The 15,069-nt window shown below is 43.0% G+C and overlaps 1 protein-coding gene across 4 annotated transcripts in view; it reads left to right on the top strand.

The window, feature by feature from the left end:
• The window catches only part of SNX18 (sorting nexin 18), a 284,676-nt gene that overhangs the window by 29,167 nt on the left and 240,440 nt on the right, over positions 1-15,069 (top strand). The gene's annotated exons all lie outside the window — the stretch shown is intronic.

Below are 15,069 nucleotides of genomic sequence, written 5' to 3'. Positions count from 1 at the left end.
AGCTTCGTCTGTAGTTACCATAGAAATTATTCATCAAACACTGTAGCTAATTTGATTAATTTAAAACTGTCGTCATTCAGATAGTCCCATGGAGTATCTGCTTACATTAGTGACATCAGGAATTAGGCACATAGCAGTAAGTTGTGAGTGAGAGGTTTTGAAATAATAGCTTACATGAGTCCAACACCTGAGACAGAAGCAGGTGCTTAAGTAAAGTACTTGACATACTGTCTGTTGGTTGCCATAAATAGGCGAACTCCAACACACATAAACCAAAATATAATGGCTACGGGACCTGGCGTATCTTGCAAGGGGCCAAAGTCCCATTTGGCAAAGCTTGCCCTCTTTGTGGGGCTTTGTAGTCCTGTATCTGCTTATCTTTACAGATTTGTTTTACATATATATATTTTTTCTCCTGGCCTGCCTTTCTTAGCATCTTGTAATGTCTAAAATGGCCTAGCCATCTTTTAGTTCACAAATATACTTGGACCAGAGATGGACATCTGGACAAATCACGTATGGTTTGGGGAGGCTGTGAGAAGCAGAGATACCCTTAAAAGTATGCAAGAGAAGAAAGGACATGGCTGATACCTCTTAAGATGACCTTTATCTGGTTATCCTCACAATGAACCTATGAGGAAGATAATATCTCTAGTTTATAGATGAGTTAAAGAGATCAGTGAAGTCTAGTTTCTTTTGACCAAGATCACACAAACCAAATGATGGAGCCGAGATTCAAATTGGGATCTGGCTCAAGCCTATTATTTTTAAACTAGATTACACTGAATGCGATTTCTCTGCTTTTCAGAAATCCCTAACATCTTCCCAAGTCTCCACTCCTGGAATGATAGCGATTCCATCATTCTTTGGGCACTGGGCACAGAAGTACAAAGGGAACTTCCCAGAATCTGCTGTTTGCACCCATTTCTGCTGGGAAAGGTGAGAGTCTGTGCTGCTCTGCCTGGTCTCTCAACAGAAGGGCTGACTGCAGTCTTACATAGACTGGGAAGCGTGCCAGATGTTACCTTCCAGTATTGTTATGAAGAGTGAGAGAAAGGGTCCAAAACTGACTGTTTCGCCTTCTCTCCAACTTTCACCTCCATGCAGTGCCAATAGAAGCACATTCCAGTTGCCATAACAATGGCTTTGGCAGAACCACAAGTCAAAAGTTTGAACTCCAGTTGGTCAGAGTCAGGATTACTCATGAGTACCACTTGGTCACAGGTGGGACTCAGGTGAGAGCAACAGAATTTGCTGAGTAATAAGCTCTGGAGAGTTTGAAGAGTGGTGGGGTAGACTTCTAGGCAGCGTATAGAGGGATGCTGCTGTGCTAGGGCTCCGTGGGCAGGAAACCAGAAAAACCCAGCAGTGGAAGCCAGGCCTCTGAGGTGGGGGAAGTTAATCTGGGATTGGCTCATGGCTATAACCTTTCCAGGGATCACAAGTCCTCCCCACTTGGCCCTGATCCCAGGATGTCTCAATCCTATCATCCCTGTGTCAGAGCTGCTCAAACTGCCTGCCTGTCTTAAAGGCCATTTCAGCTTCGTTGGGTGACTTGTACCAGAAGCATGCCAAAGGCAAGACCAATTGTCCATGTGAAGCCACCTGCAAGGGAGCTTAAAAACAAGGTGTGTGGTATTTTGTTGCTGTGTGTCCCATCAGCCTACCCTGGGACTGATCTCTAAGTTTGAAGTGGCCAGATGCATCAGACCTTACTTTTGCGGTGGTTTAAATTTTCTGTCACTCCAGGAAATGGCTCTCAGGATGGAATTGCTGAGTCGTTGAGCTTCTCTGCGAGCTGACCCAGCATATCAGTGAGAAAGGCAGCAATTGGGAGCCAGGGACCTGGGTCAGATCCTAGTTGCTCCACTCTCTGACCTCAGGCAACTCACTAACCCAGCTCTGACGCTCAGTTTCCTCAATTGTATGATTGACTGACTTAGATTGTATTGAATTATTGAGAGTATTAGATTAACCACCATGTGAAGCCTTAACCATTTTGCAATACTCCCTCCGTGACAAATGTGGGAGATGATAACAATTTTAGAAGTAGATACTTAATAAATGTTCTATTCCTGAACATCATGTGACCATGTGCTGGTCACTTAACCTGAGTCAGTTTTCTTATCTATAATGGGCTATGCAGTCATCCCTCAGTATCTGCAGGGCATTGGTTCCAGGACACTCTCAATCCCACCCCAATCCCTGCAGATACCAAAATCTACAGATGCTCAAGTCATAGAATGGCATAATATTTGCATACAACCTATGCACATTCTCCTGTATACTTCAAATCATCTCTTTATTCCTTGTCATGCCTAATACAATGTCAAGGCTATGTCAATAGTTGTTACACCATTATATTTTTATTTGTATTTTTTGTATTGTTATTTCTTATTGTTTGAGGGATTTTTGGAATATTTTCAATCGTCCATTGGTTGGATCTACAGATGTGGAACCCACAGATCCTGAGGGCCAAATATAGAATCCCCTTTGTGTCCTGGCTAACATGGTGAAACCCCGTCTCTACTAAAAATACAAAAATTTGCTGGGCGTGGTGGCGGGCGCCTGTAGTCCCAGCTGCTGGGGAGGCTGAGGCAGGAGAATGGCGTGAACCCGGGAGGCGGAGCTTGCAGTGAGCCGAGATCGCGCCACTCTACTCCCGCCTGGGCGACAGAGCGAGACTCCGTCTCAAACAAACAAACAAACAAACAAAAAAAGAATCCCCTTTGTGGAGATATTGTGAGAAATGAATGGCAGGTGGAAAGCCCTGAGCCCAAAGCATTTACAGGAGGGGTAGAGTAAAGACCCTCTATGGTTATGTGAGAAAGGAAGAGCTGCAGTATTTAAATAATAAGAACATTGTGTCAGCTGTGCTATGGAAAATTAAGGCGTTCACCCTTGGGTCCCAGGTAGGCAGAGGTTCCTGCTTCAGCCCTGGTAACTTCACCTTCTGCCCACTTTGCCCACCTGGGTCACAGGACCAAACCCCATTCCAGCTTCTTGTCTTGCAGAGCTCTGGCACAGCGTCCTTCTTACTCTGCCTGGAAACCTACTTCTCCACTGCTTCTCAGACCCACCAACACCTCCTGTTAGGGTGGGGAGGGGCCCAGCTCTTCAGAGATTGCCCTTTGCAGCAAGGCAAAGGAGCCCTTGGTCTCCAAAAGCTAAGTGCTAATATGTTTAAGAATTTGTCCTGTAGCTCTAACTAGGAAGATCTGAAAAAGACAGCTCAGAATTTGTCTTTATTCACAAATTAGTAGTGGTTTTATTGAATTCTTTTCACATCCTAAAAATATGTATTTGGGACCTAGGACAGAGAGAGGCAGCCTACTCTGTGTTCACTGTCCCAACCCTGGCCTCATGTTACATACAGACATTGTAAGATGATGGTCAATGTGTCACTCGGGGAAGTTGAATTTAGTGCCTCTGAGTGGCTTTTGGGGCAGCCATGCCCTGAATCAAAATATTAGTGTAGACCAAGTTTGATTAGGCAACTTGTTTGTTCCACTTTTGTTCAACTCAGCAGTTTTAAAAGAATGCAGAGTCTTAGTTGAAAATGGTTCCCTTTGCTTGAAAAATCTTAAAAACATTGGAGTGCAGTTCAGGATTTACCAAATTAAGGTCCAGCTTAAAGCTAATGGTGCTTCTGTTGCTGTTTGTTCAGAATCTGTATTTTTAGTCACTTTTTAAAAAATTACTTGGCTCCTGTTTGTGAACTCTTGTAAGCCAACTGACTTACCCAGATGCTAACTACATGTTCACATGTGGCTATAACCTCCTGAGAGTGTCAGGTCCACAAGTCTGCGTTCTCTGTGTGAAACAAAGGACCTATGGGGAAAGTGAAACCTGTAATTCCAGAGAAAAGGAGCTTTCTTCACAAATGTTGCATTTTAGTGGCTCCTATCCCAGAATCAATGGAAAGAAAATTGGACCTTTTAGGTATTCATGCTGACAGGTGGTCCCATAACAAATTTCTCAGCTATCCGAAGGATTAAAAACTGTAGGTATCTATCATTTTTTAAAAAAACAAGATGAGGAAGCTCTTCATATACCAATACAGAATTTTCCTAAGAAAAATTAAATGAATAAAAGAGGCAGAGAAATACTTATATGCTACCCTTTGAGCAAAACAAAGCAAATGTGTTTGCTTATATATGCGGTAGATGACGATGATGATTATTTTTAGATGGAGTCTTGCCCTGTCGCCCAGGCTGGAGTGCAGTGGTGCGATTTCAGCTTACTGCAATCTCCGCCTCCCGGGTTCAAGTGATTCTCATGCCTTCAGCCTCCCGAGTACCTGGGATTACAGGTGCCTGCCACCACGCCTGGCTAATTTTTGTATTTTTAGTAGAGACGGGGTTTCACCATGTTGGCCAGGCTGGTCTTGAACTCCTGACCTCAGGTGATCCACCCGCCTCGGCCTCCCAAAGTGCTGGGATTACAGGTGTGAGTCACTGCGCCTGGCCTATGTATAGATTATTTATGAAAGTAAATGTGGCAAATTGGTAGCAAGGCAACATTGTTTGCTTTCGGGAATGGGAATGGGGGGCAGGAGGGAAACTTACTGTATTCCCTATTATCTCTTTTAAATTTGAACGATTGAACGTATTTCCTGTTTTAAAAATAATGAAATGAATGTTGACAAGGAGACTAGCAAAAAAAAAAAAAGATGTCAGAAGGTGGGTGGAGCTGCAGCTCTGTGCCAACCCCCTCAAGACCTGGAAGTGAATTGTACAAGGCACAGGAAGAACTGTCTTGTTAGGATAGCGGACTCAATGATCAAGTCAATGTTCACTGTGTTACTTTGCGAAAATTCAACAGCATTGGGAAGTGGACTGCTAAGAGAATGTGTAATGTAGGCAGTAAAGACAAATGTCACTGGACCATAGTCTGTTGTTTTATATGGTACTGGGTATTCTTTTGTCTTCTGAACCAAAAATCCTTCTCCTCCTCCCTTCTCTGTGAAGCCTTCCGTGAAACTCTAATCCCAGTGTCTTGTCCCTTCTCTACACTCGGATCACTTTTGTGATGGCATTTTGCAACTAATTACATAAGATCCTGAGCTAGTATCAGTTTCTTTTTCTTACCACATCGAGTGTTTATTTTGCTCTAGGAATGATACTGCCATTACGTTCATTCTTTGATCTACAGAACTCTCCTACAAAACCATTTTACAAAGAAGGAAACAGGCTTATAGATATTCCATAATGGTCACATAAAGCAGCAGAGCTGGGAATTGAATGCAGTCACCTGACTCCACAGCTTGCAATCTTAATTCTTTTCCAATTTACTTGAGACTACCAGGCAAACATACAAGCCCTGATTAAGTGGTGATGTGGTGGTCTCCTGGAGGACAAGGCCTATCCCATCCTACACTTTCTCTGGGGTCCCTGGAGCACACCGGGCCCAGAGCAGTCAATACAGCAGAACTGTGGTTTTAGGAACAGAGACCTTTGTGATCCTCTATGTGTGCACAATCCTAAATTGCCCTTTATGAAAGAAAGAAAATAGTGACATGCTAGCTCTCAGTGTTGGCATCACCAGCACCAGCAGTCAGCCTTCTTAGGAAGGCAGCTTTTCACAAAGACCTCTGTGCTAGTTTCAGGAGAATGGAGGAGTTGGCTCCAGGAGGAGAGAGCAGCCACAGTGCTGGCTTTGTTCCGCTGTGGGTGCCACGTCTGTCCACCAGCCTGCGGAATTCAAATCTGTGCCTCCGCAACGTGACCCATTACCACACATCACACCCTTCTGAGACATTCACGAGCGGCTGGTGTTTTGACTATCAAATCTGCATCTGCCAAGTTGCTGCCATTTGTTCTCCTTAAAAACATCTAGCAGAGTTCAAAAGAGAGGCTCAGGCTGATTCCTCATGAAGAAAGCTGGCCTCTGAGGGGGTGGCCCAAGGGGTCTAAAGAGGCTAAGACCAAGGAATTCACCACCATCAGAGCTTTTGGATTCTGAAGCCCTTAATAAGATGAAAAAGTAATAAATAATCATGGCTCTTTTACTCTTTCAATACAAAAACTTTCAATGAGACCAGACTTCAGACTAGCATATTCTGTCCTGTGGACAGACCCTGTGGGAAACCAAGTCATCGTCATCTAAAGGTTGCTGTGAGAAAAGGTAGTCACCCCAGTGCCAGCACACATTGGAGTCATTTTGCTTGAAAAGCTTGATGATGCCGTCGGCATGGTGGAGACATCCTGGACGCTAGGACCGATACATTCCTTCATTCTACAGATATTTATTGAATGCTTGTCATGCTTCGGGCACTGTTGTAGGCACTAGGAATATAGCAGTGAAAAAAGCCAACAAAAATGTACATTCTAGGTAGTAGGTGAGGCAATAATAATGAAATAGATTAGTGAACTAGATGATATGTAGAAGGTGGTAAGTGCTATGGGGAAAAAACTAAGGGGGGAGGAGGGAGGGAGTATGAGGAGTGAGGAGAATTTGTTATTTTAAGCGAGGTGGTCAGGGAAGGCCTCCGAACCTGAAGACTTGAAGGACTGAGAGTGAAGTATGTGGAAGACCTTGGGAGGAACATTCCAGAGCTTCCACAGTCGGTGCAAAGGCCCCGAGGCAGGAGCACAGCCGGGGACAGTATGGCTAGAGTGGGAGAAGGGTGGGAGGGGATGGGGGGTGCAGGCTGGGGAGGAGGAGATGCACCCAGAGGTGAGTGGGGAAGGTCCAGATCTTAGAGGGTCCTACAGGCTGCTCTGAGGACTTTGGCTTTTTCTCTGAATGAGATGTGGGGTTCCCAGGGGCATTCAGCAGGAAAGAACATGATCTGCCTCATGTGACAAGGGCACTTTGGGCAAAGGCAGAAGCAGAGACCAGATCGGAGGCTTCGTGATAAACCAGACATGGTGGCCCACACCAAGCCAATGGCAGTGGAGGCTGAGGACTTGGTGGCCACCATGTCCCCAGTATAGAGCTTGGCAAGCACAGCAGCAGGTCGGGGAGCTGATGGCCACCATGTCCCCAGTCTTGGCAAGCACAGCAACAGGTCTCTCCTCTGTATTCTGTGCATCCACAGCCGACAGCCACCTGCTTTTGATCAGTAATTTCTAGTTTAATTAACAATCATCTTGGTGTGATGCAAGGGACATTCTCCTTAGAGTGACTCTTATCTATTAAGTGCTATTTTATGAGTTAGCTCTCAGATAATAATTTTATTTATAGATTCTTGGGGCCACCTCACTGCTGTCCCTAGATGTAATAGACTGACTGAGGTCAGACACAGAAAACTGCCTTCTAAATTTCTGGGTGCACACATCTGTATGTCAGCAGTAGATTATCAGCCATCCTGGTTGTGGCCTGAGAACCTTGTCTCTCTCGGTGCAATTACGTCTGCCTGGTTCCCATAGGGGCTGCCTCTGATTAGCTCTAGCATCTCCAGCATTGGGGTTGAGGCCCAGTGGTTGCCTCCCCATGCACTCTGGGGACCTTATAACTGCCCAGTCAGGGTGCTGCCACATGACATTTGCAAACTGAATCAGCAAACTTCAGCACACTGTTCACAATTCTTTTGGAATCCTTCCCGTGCCCTAATGTGCAAACACTGGATTCGCTGTTCTGCATGGCTGGGCCTCCGTGGAGCTCCCATGCTCTGCCTGCTCACCAGGGCTCTGCTGCTCTTTTACCACCAGATTGCCCTTGGCGAGGCTTGTATTGAACCTTTCTTCTGCTTCCATTTGTTCATCTATTGCTACCATTGTTTGTCTTCTAAACAAATATCTGCAAATGAGCTGATAGAACTTTAAAGAATTCTTTCCTCCATCTCTCCTACTTTTGGTAATGGTATTTTTGGACCCTGGCTTTACCTTAACATCACCTGGGGGAGCTTTAAAAATATTATGACGACTGGATCCCACTTTAGACCCATTGAATCAGAATGTGAAGCGGGGCTTGGGCTTCAGTATGTTTTAAAAGCTCCCCAGATGATCCTGGTGTACAATTTCGCTTTCTTGCTACAAGTAGACATAAACAGGGCCTAGCTCCACAGGCTGTTCAGGCTTCTCATTCACCAGGGCACTCAAAGGTTCATCTCTAAATGAGGCCTTATAGAGTCACAGAGAGTCAGTGAAGGGGCTGAAACATGAAAACGTTCATTATATGAATTAAATTCTCTGTTCCATTACCAGAACACATGGCCTGTAATGAACTATGAATTAATATAGTTTTAGTCCATAATCCATTTTGAATCGCACAATATTTCATTGTATTTTGTATGTATTAAAAGCAATGATGTGTTAATTATAAGTGATTAAAATATAACAAAATGTTTTCCATTCTTTAATGCATCGTGGCTTTAAAAAACCAGAAGTCGTCCCAGCCTGCGTGGAAAGGGCAAGGAGACTTTCTGACGAGCAGCCGTGGCCTAGGAAAAATAATATCGAGCAGGGATTTCCAGATTGTATTGGAGTCTTCCTTTTTCTAGTCCTGAGACTCTGGGCAGATTCCTTAAGCCCTCCTCCAAAAGGAAGATTTTATGATTCGTTTATTGTCAAGGTAGGAAAACTGAGGTTCAAACAACTTCAGAAAGATAATTGTGTAAAAGTCCTTTGCGCAGTTTGCTGGCTTTCTCAGGCCACCCCAGCCATACAGCCATACACCCACACTGGACATTGTGCCAGCCAGCCCTTTGTAAACTGTTTCCTCCGCTGGTTCAGCCTTCCAAGTCTTCTTTGTCTGGCTGAATCCTACTCCTCCTTTGGGACGGGGTTCAGGCATTACCTGCTACTGGCAGCTGTCCCTGTCCCATCTTCCCACCCTGTCTTGGTTAGGTGTCCTCTTTTGTACCCGGGGTACCCGATGCTTTCTGCCACCTTGACATTTGTTGCACTTGGTATAATTCTCCTGTCTTCCTTCTTCCTCCTTCTCTAGTCGGTTGGCTTCTTTTCTCTCCATTTTCCAGTGTTCAGCATAGTACCTGGCATATCTTTTTTATTTTTTTTTTGAGATGGGGATCTCATTATGTTGCCCAGGCTGGTCTCAAACTCCTGTCCTCAGGTGATCCTCAAGCCTCAGCCTCCCAAATCGCTGGGATTATAGATGCACGTCATGGCACCTGGCTAATGCCTGGCATATCTATAGATTTACTGTAAGAATGAAATTGAGGCCAGGCGTGGTGGTTCATGCCTGTAATCCCAGTGCTTTGGGAAGCCAAGGTGGGCATATCACTTGAGGCCAGGAGTTCAAGGCCAACACAGTGAAACCCCGTTTCTACCAAACAATACAAAAATTAGCCGGGCATTGTGGCACATGCCCGTAGTCCCAGCTACTCAGGAGGCTGAGGCAGGAGAATCAGTTGAACCCAGAAGGCGGAGGTTGCAGTGAGCCAAGAGTGTACCACTGCACTCCAACCTGGGCGACAGAGTGAGACCTTGTCTCAAAAAAAAAAAAAAAAGAAAAGAAAAAAGGAAAAAAGATTGGGTAAAAGTATTAAAAACTCAGTGTTATGTTACATTTGCTACATATTTAGAAGCAGGACGATTTATTAACTGGGGTTTCCTTGCTATAATTTCCCTCCTTTCTAGTCTAAACTGCTTGGTCAGCCCTCACCAAAAGCAGAAAGAGAGGGTACCACCAGCAGCTCTTTGGTGAAAGCCTAAAATCTTCAACATCCATAGTACTAACACAATATTTTATCAGCCTCTTATTAGTGGGTGTTTAGGTTGCTTCTAATTGTTTATTATGAATGATGCTGCAATGAACATCCTTAGTCATTATGTTAGTTGCCTATTGTTTTTATAACAAATCACCACAAACTCAGTGGCTTAAAACAACACAGATTTATTACCTTGCAGTTCTGGAGGTCAGAAATCCAAAAGAGATTTCTGAGCTAAAAATCAAGGCATCGGCCAGGCTGCATTCCCTTCTGGAGACTCTAGGGGAGAATCCACTTCCCTGCCCTTTCTAGCCGCCTTCATTCCTTGTCTCATGGTTCCCCTCCATCTTTAAAGTCAGCAAAGTCTCATGGAATCTTTCCCACATTGAATCACTCTGACACAAAACATTCTTATCCACATTTAAAGCACTCTTGGGATTACATTGGGTCCACCTGGTATAATCTAGGAGACTCTTATATTAAGGTCAGCTGATTAGCAACCTTTAATTCCATATGGCAACATTAATTTTCTTCTGCCATGAACATAGCCTATTCACAGATTCTCGGGTTCTGGGCATTAGAATATGGACATCTTTGGGTAGCGCTGGGGAATGGGGGCATATGCAGCTGACTGCAGTCCTATCTTTGAACACTTGCATGATTATCTGTGTAGGATGACTAGAAATGAACTTGCAGGATTGGGGGGTATGCACAAAAACTTCAGCTGCCCTCGTAAAGTCTAGATTTCTACCAGCACAGTGTGGCAGGCCTTATTTTCCATACTGTGACCTGTCTTGAATATTTTAATGTTTTAAATCTGGCATGTCCATTTACATTAAGAAGCTGATAGGACACTGAATTGTCCATGATCCAAAAGCCAATTGTATTTGCCTTTCAAAGGACACAAGCAGCATTTTTCATCTGCTTTATCTTTCAAACTGTGTTTTGCTTAGGTTAATATTTAAATAATTTGGCGTTCTTTGAGGACCATCAGTTGATCAGCAAAGATACAGCACAGAATCAATGGCAAGGAAAACGCCTTATGATGAACATTTTCTTGCTAGCAATTCATAAAATAGTATTCTAATACACTGATTAACTTAATAATTAGTTCATTAGTATTTATCATACACCCAATGCATGTCAGGCACCACTTGACCTCCAGAAATTTACAAAGCAGTAAAAGGAATAGGACACAAGTGCAGAATGCATGGCAGGGGATTTGAGAGTTGACTGTATTTGCATAAAATCCATCCATTGTAACTTATGTGATTGTAACTTGTTACAATGAATCACCTTTATTTTGGAAAACTTTGTGTTTTTAGCTAAATAGTTGGATAATCATACAATATGGCAACATAGCATGCAGTTGCCAAAACTTTTGTTTGAATGCGACAATTTCTCAAGCCTGAAAGAGGAATCTAAAGATCGATGATCTGAAATAAGCCAACCACAAAAAGACAAATGTTGTTTGATTCCACTTATATGAGGTGCCTACAGTAGTCAAATTCATAGAGACAGAAAATATAATGGTGGTTGCCCCAGGCTGGAGGGAAGGGAGAATGGGAGTTGTTAAAATGGTACAGATTTTCAGAGTTTCCGTTTTGCAAGATGACAAAAATTCAATTGTACAACATGAATGTACTTAATATTGCTGACTTGTGCACTAAAAAATGATTGAGATGATAAATTTTATGTTGTGTATAATTTATAAAAAGTTTTAAAAAATAGTTATCTTCTAAGCAGTCATGGGAGAAAGTTGCTACAAACATTTATTGAGTGCCAACTGTGTTGGACACTCCCATGTATTGTCTTTTTTTTTAATGTATTTTTATTTGTTTTTTAAAATAAGAGACAGAACCTCACCATGTTGCCCGGGCTGGTCTCGAACTCCCTGGGCTCAGGCAATCCTCCTGCCTCGGCCTCCCAAAGTGCTGGGATTACAGGTGTGAGCCACAGTGCTGTGCCCTGGGTATTGTTTAGTCCTCCCAGCGACTCTATGAGGCAGGTATAATTGACCTATTTTGCAGGTAAAAAAGACTCTGTAACTTGCCCAGAGTCACACAAACTGGGATTTGAGCCCAATTTATCTTTCTCCTATGTCCTGGTACATAAGTAAGATCCATGGGATTTTCACTGTAAACATCACCCTAAATATTTTCTAAAGTAGAAATACCCATATTAGAAATGACGCAAGGGCACAATTACTTAGCTAGAATATAAAATTCCTGGAAACATTTACTGGCTTCTCCAGATAAAGTTTATCTTACTAAATAATTAGGACTTTTATTTTTTCCTCCTTCCCTCCCTCTCTCCATTCCATCATTCTTTTCTCATTCTTTCTTTCAAGATTAGAGTAATATCTAAATCACAGTCATGCAGAGCAGTACAACCCATGTTGAGGTAACTTATTAAATTAGCCTCTGACCATACATTGCTATTCGGAGGGCTGGGAAAGATCTGTAAGGGATCGGACAAAGGAAATGCTCCACCTGTCCCTCCTCTGACATGGGCCCTTGATGATATCATATAAAAAGTCATTTCCTGCTTGGTCCTGATCTCTAATGCTGACTAAATTAATAGTCTTACTTCCTTTACTTGTGTGTATGGAATTTGGGAATAAAAGTAAAATCACTTCCTATTGGGTTTTATACTCAGGCTCCTTAAAGTTCATGTGCTTGGGTGATTTTTCCTTCTTTGGGGACTACAGATTGTATGATGTAAAAAAGGAACAAATTATAACACATGCCATGCCGAAATTCAGTGAGAGTCATGGTTTACCTGGTACCCATGTTCTAATGAATGTATTTCCAACCCATAAACTTGCTGAAGATTCAGAATAAGTAAAATCAAAATCGTACTAGTATGGAGGTCTTAAAACTAACTTAAAAGAGTGACTGTATATTCACAATTGCTACCAAAAAAAAAACATACCTAGGAATACAGCTAACCAGGGAGGTGAAAGAGCTCTACAAGGAGAACTGTAAAACACCATGAAAAGAAATCAGAGATGACGCAAACAAATGGAAAAATATTCCCTGCTCATGGATAGGAGCAATCAACATCATTAAAATGGCCATAGTGCCCAAAGCAATTTGTAGATTCAATGCTATTCCTATTAAACTATCAATGACATTCTCCACAGAACTAGATAAAACTATTTTAAAATTCATATGGAACCAAAAACAAGCCAAAGAGCCAAGGCAATTCTAACCAAAAAGAACAAAGCTGGAGGCATCATGCTACCCACCTTCAAATTACACTACAGGGTTACAGTAAGGAAAACAGCATAGTACTGCTACAAAAACAAATATATAGACCAATGGAATAGAATAGAGAACCCAGACATAAGGCTGTACACCTACAACCATCTGATTATCAACAAAGCTGACAAAAACAAGCAATGGGGAAAAGACTCCCTATTCAATAAGTGGTGCTGGGATAACTGGCTAGCCACATGCAGAAGATTGAAACTGGACCCCTTCCTTACAGAATATAATCAACTCAAGATGGACTAAGGACTTAAATGTAAAACCCAAAACTCTAAAAACTCTGGAAGACAACCTAGGCAATACCATTCTGGACATAGGAATGAGGAAAGATTTCATGACACACCCCAAAAGCAATTGCAAGAGAAGACACATGCATGCATATGTTCACTGCAGCACTATTCACAATAACAAAGACATGGAATCAACTTCAATGCCCATCAGCGGTGGACTGGATAAAGAAAATGTTGTACATACACACCATAGAATACTATGCAGCCATAAAAAGTGACATCATGTCCTTTGCAGGAACATGGATGGAGCTGGAGGCCATTATCCTTAGCAAACTAATGTAGGAGCAGAAAACCAAAGACCACATGTTCTCACTTATAAGTGGGAGCTAAACGGTGAGAACATACAGACACATAGAGGAGAACAACACACACTGGGACCTATTGAAGGGTGGAAGGTGGGAGGAGGGAGAGGATCAGGAAAAATAACTAATGGGTACTAGGCTTAATACCTGAGTGAAGAAATAGTCTGTACAACAAACCCCCATGATACAAGTTTGCCTATATGTAAATACCTGCACATGTACCCCTGAACTTAAAATGAAAGCTAAATTAAAGATAAAAATAAAATAAAAGAGTGGCTATCATTATAAACTAAATCACTTTGTGTGGCACTTTGAAAGATGTCCCATGCAGTGTGGGACCCTGAAAAGAGCACTGGACTTGTAGTCCTATTTTGGCAGCAGAATCCACCACGGCCAAGGGGCGGCCATGGCACCAGGTGACAATCATGTCTGTGAAAGTGCTTGGAACCACCAAGCAGATCCTTCATGCTTCCAGCCCTACAAGGAGAGAGAGTGGCACCCAAATCCATGTTCCTCTTGAGGGAACCAGGCTGGAAATTGAGTAGCCACCACCAAAGGGGTGACATCTAAGATGTTACATTTGATCAGTTATAAATGTCTATATTTACATAGCTGTATGGTCAAATCAATAGTCAAACGTCTATTCTGTGTCCATTTGTTTATTTATTTGTTTGTTTGTTTGAGATGGAGTTTTGCACTGATTGCCCAGGCTGGAGGGCAATGGCGTGATCTCAGCTCACCGCCACCTCTGCCTCCTGGATTTACGTGATTCTCCTGCCTCAGCCTCCCAAGTAGCTGGGATTACAGGCATGCGCCACCATGCCTGGCTAATTTTGTATTTTTAGTAGAGAAGGGGTTTCTCCATGTTGGTCAGGCTGGTCTCGAACTCCCAACCTCAGGTGATCCACCCCCCTCGGCCTCCCAAAGTGCTGGGATTACTGGCATGAGGCACTGCACCCGGCCTCCTTTTATTTTTTAAAATTTTTATTTCAACAGGTTCTCACTCTGTCACCTCGTCTGGGGTGCAGTGGCTTACTGCAGCCTCAACCTCCTGATCTCAAGAGGTCCTTTCACCTCAGCCTCCCAAGTAACTGGGATTAGAGGCACACACTGGCACGCCCAGCTAATTTTTTTGTATTTTTTTTGTAGAGACAGGGTTTCTCCATGTTAGCCAGGCTGGTCTAAAACTCCTGGCCTCAAGTGATCCTCTCTCCTTGGCCTCCCAAAGTGCTGGGATTACAGGCATGAACCACCACGCCTGGCTTGCCCCCTTTTATTATCATAAATGCTCCTCTTCATCTCCCAAAACATTTGGGATGCCATTTTATTCATTCATTGCTGGATGCTGAAATATATATTATGTGTATGACAGACTGAGAGTGATGTTTGTTATGTAGAAATAATGGCCTTGAGAATGAACATAGGCAGGGCCTTTTGACTCTACTTTTAAATAGAACTTGTATGTCTTTATTATTCCTCTTATCAACAGGAAGCAGATATACAATGGCAGAACCTGATGCAAGGCAACAAGTATTAAAGTTTGATATTTTTTCATCAGACTATGATTATTTTACTTTCTGAGGAAGATT

The sequence above is a fragment of the Symphalangus syndactylus genome, chromosome 18 (genome assembly GCF_028878055.3).
Source record: "Symphalangus syndactylus isolate Jambi chromosome 18, NHGRI_mSymSyn1-v2.1_pri, whole genome shotgun sequence".
NCBI lineage: Eukaryota > Metazoa > Chordata > Mammalia > Primates > Hylobatidae > Symphalangus > Symphalangus syndactylus.
The sequence above is the reverse complement of the archived record's forward strand: the minus strand, read 5'-3'. Positions and strand labels throughout refer to the sequence as shown.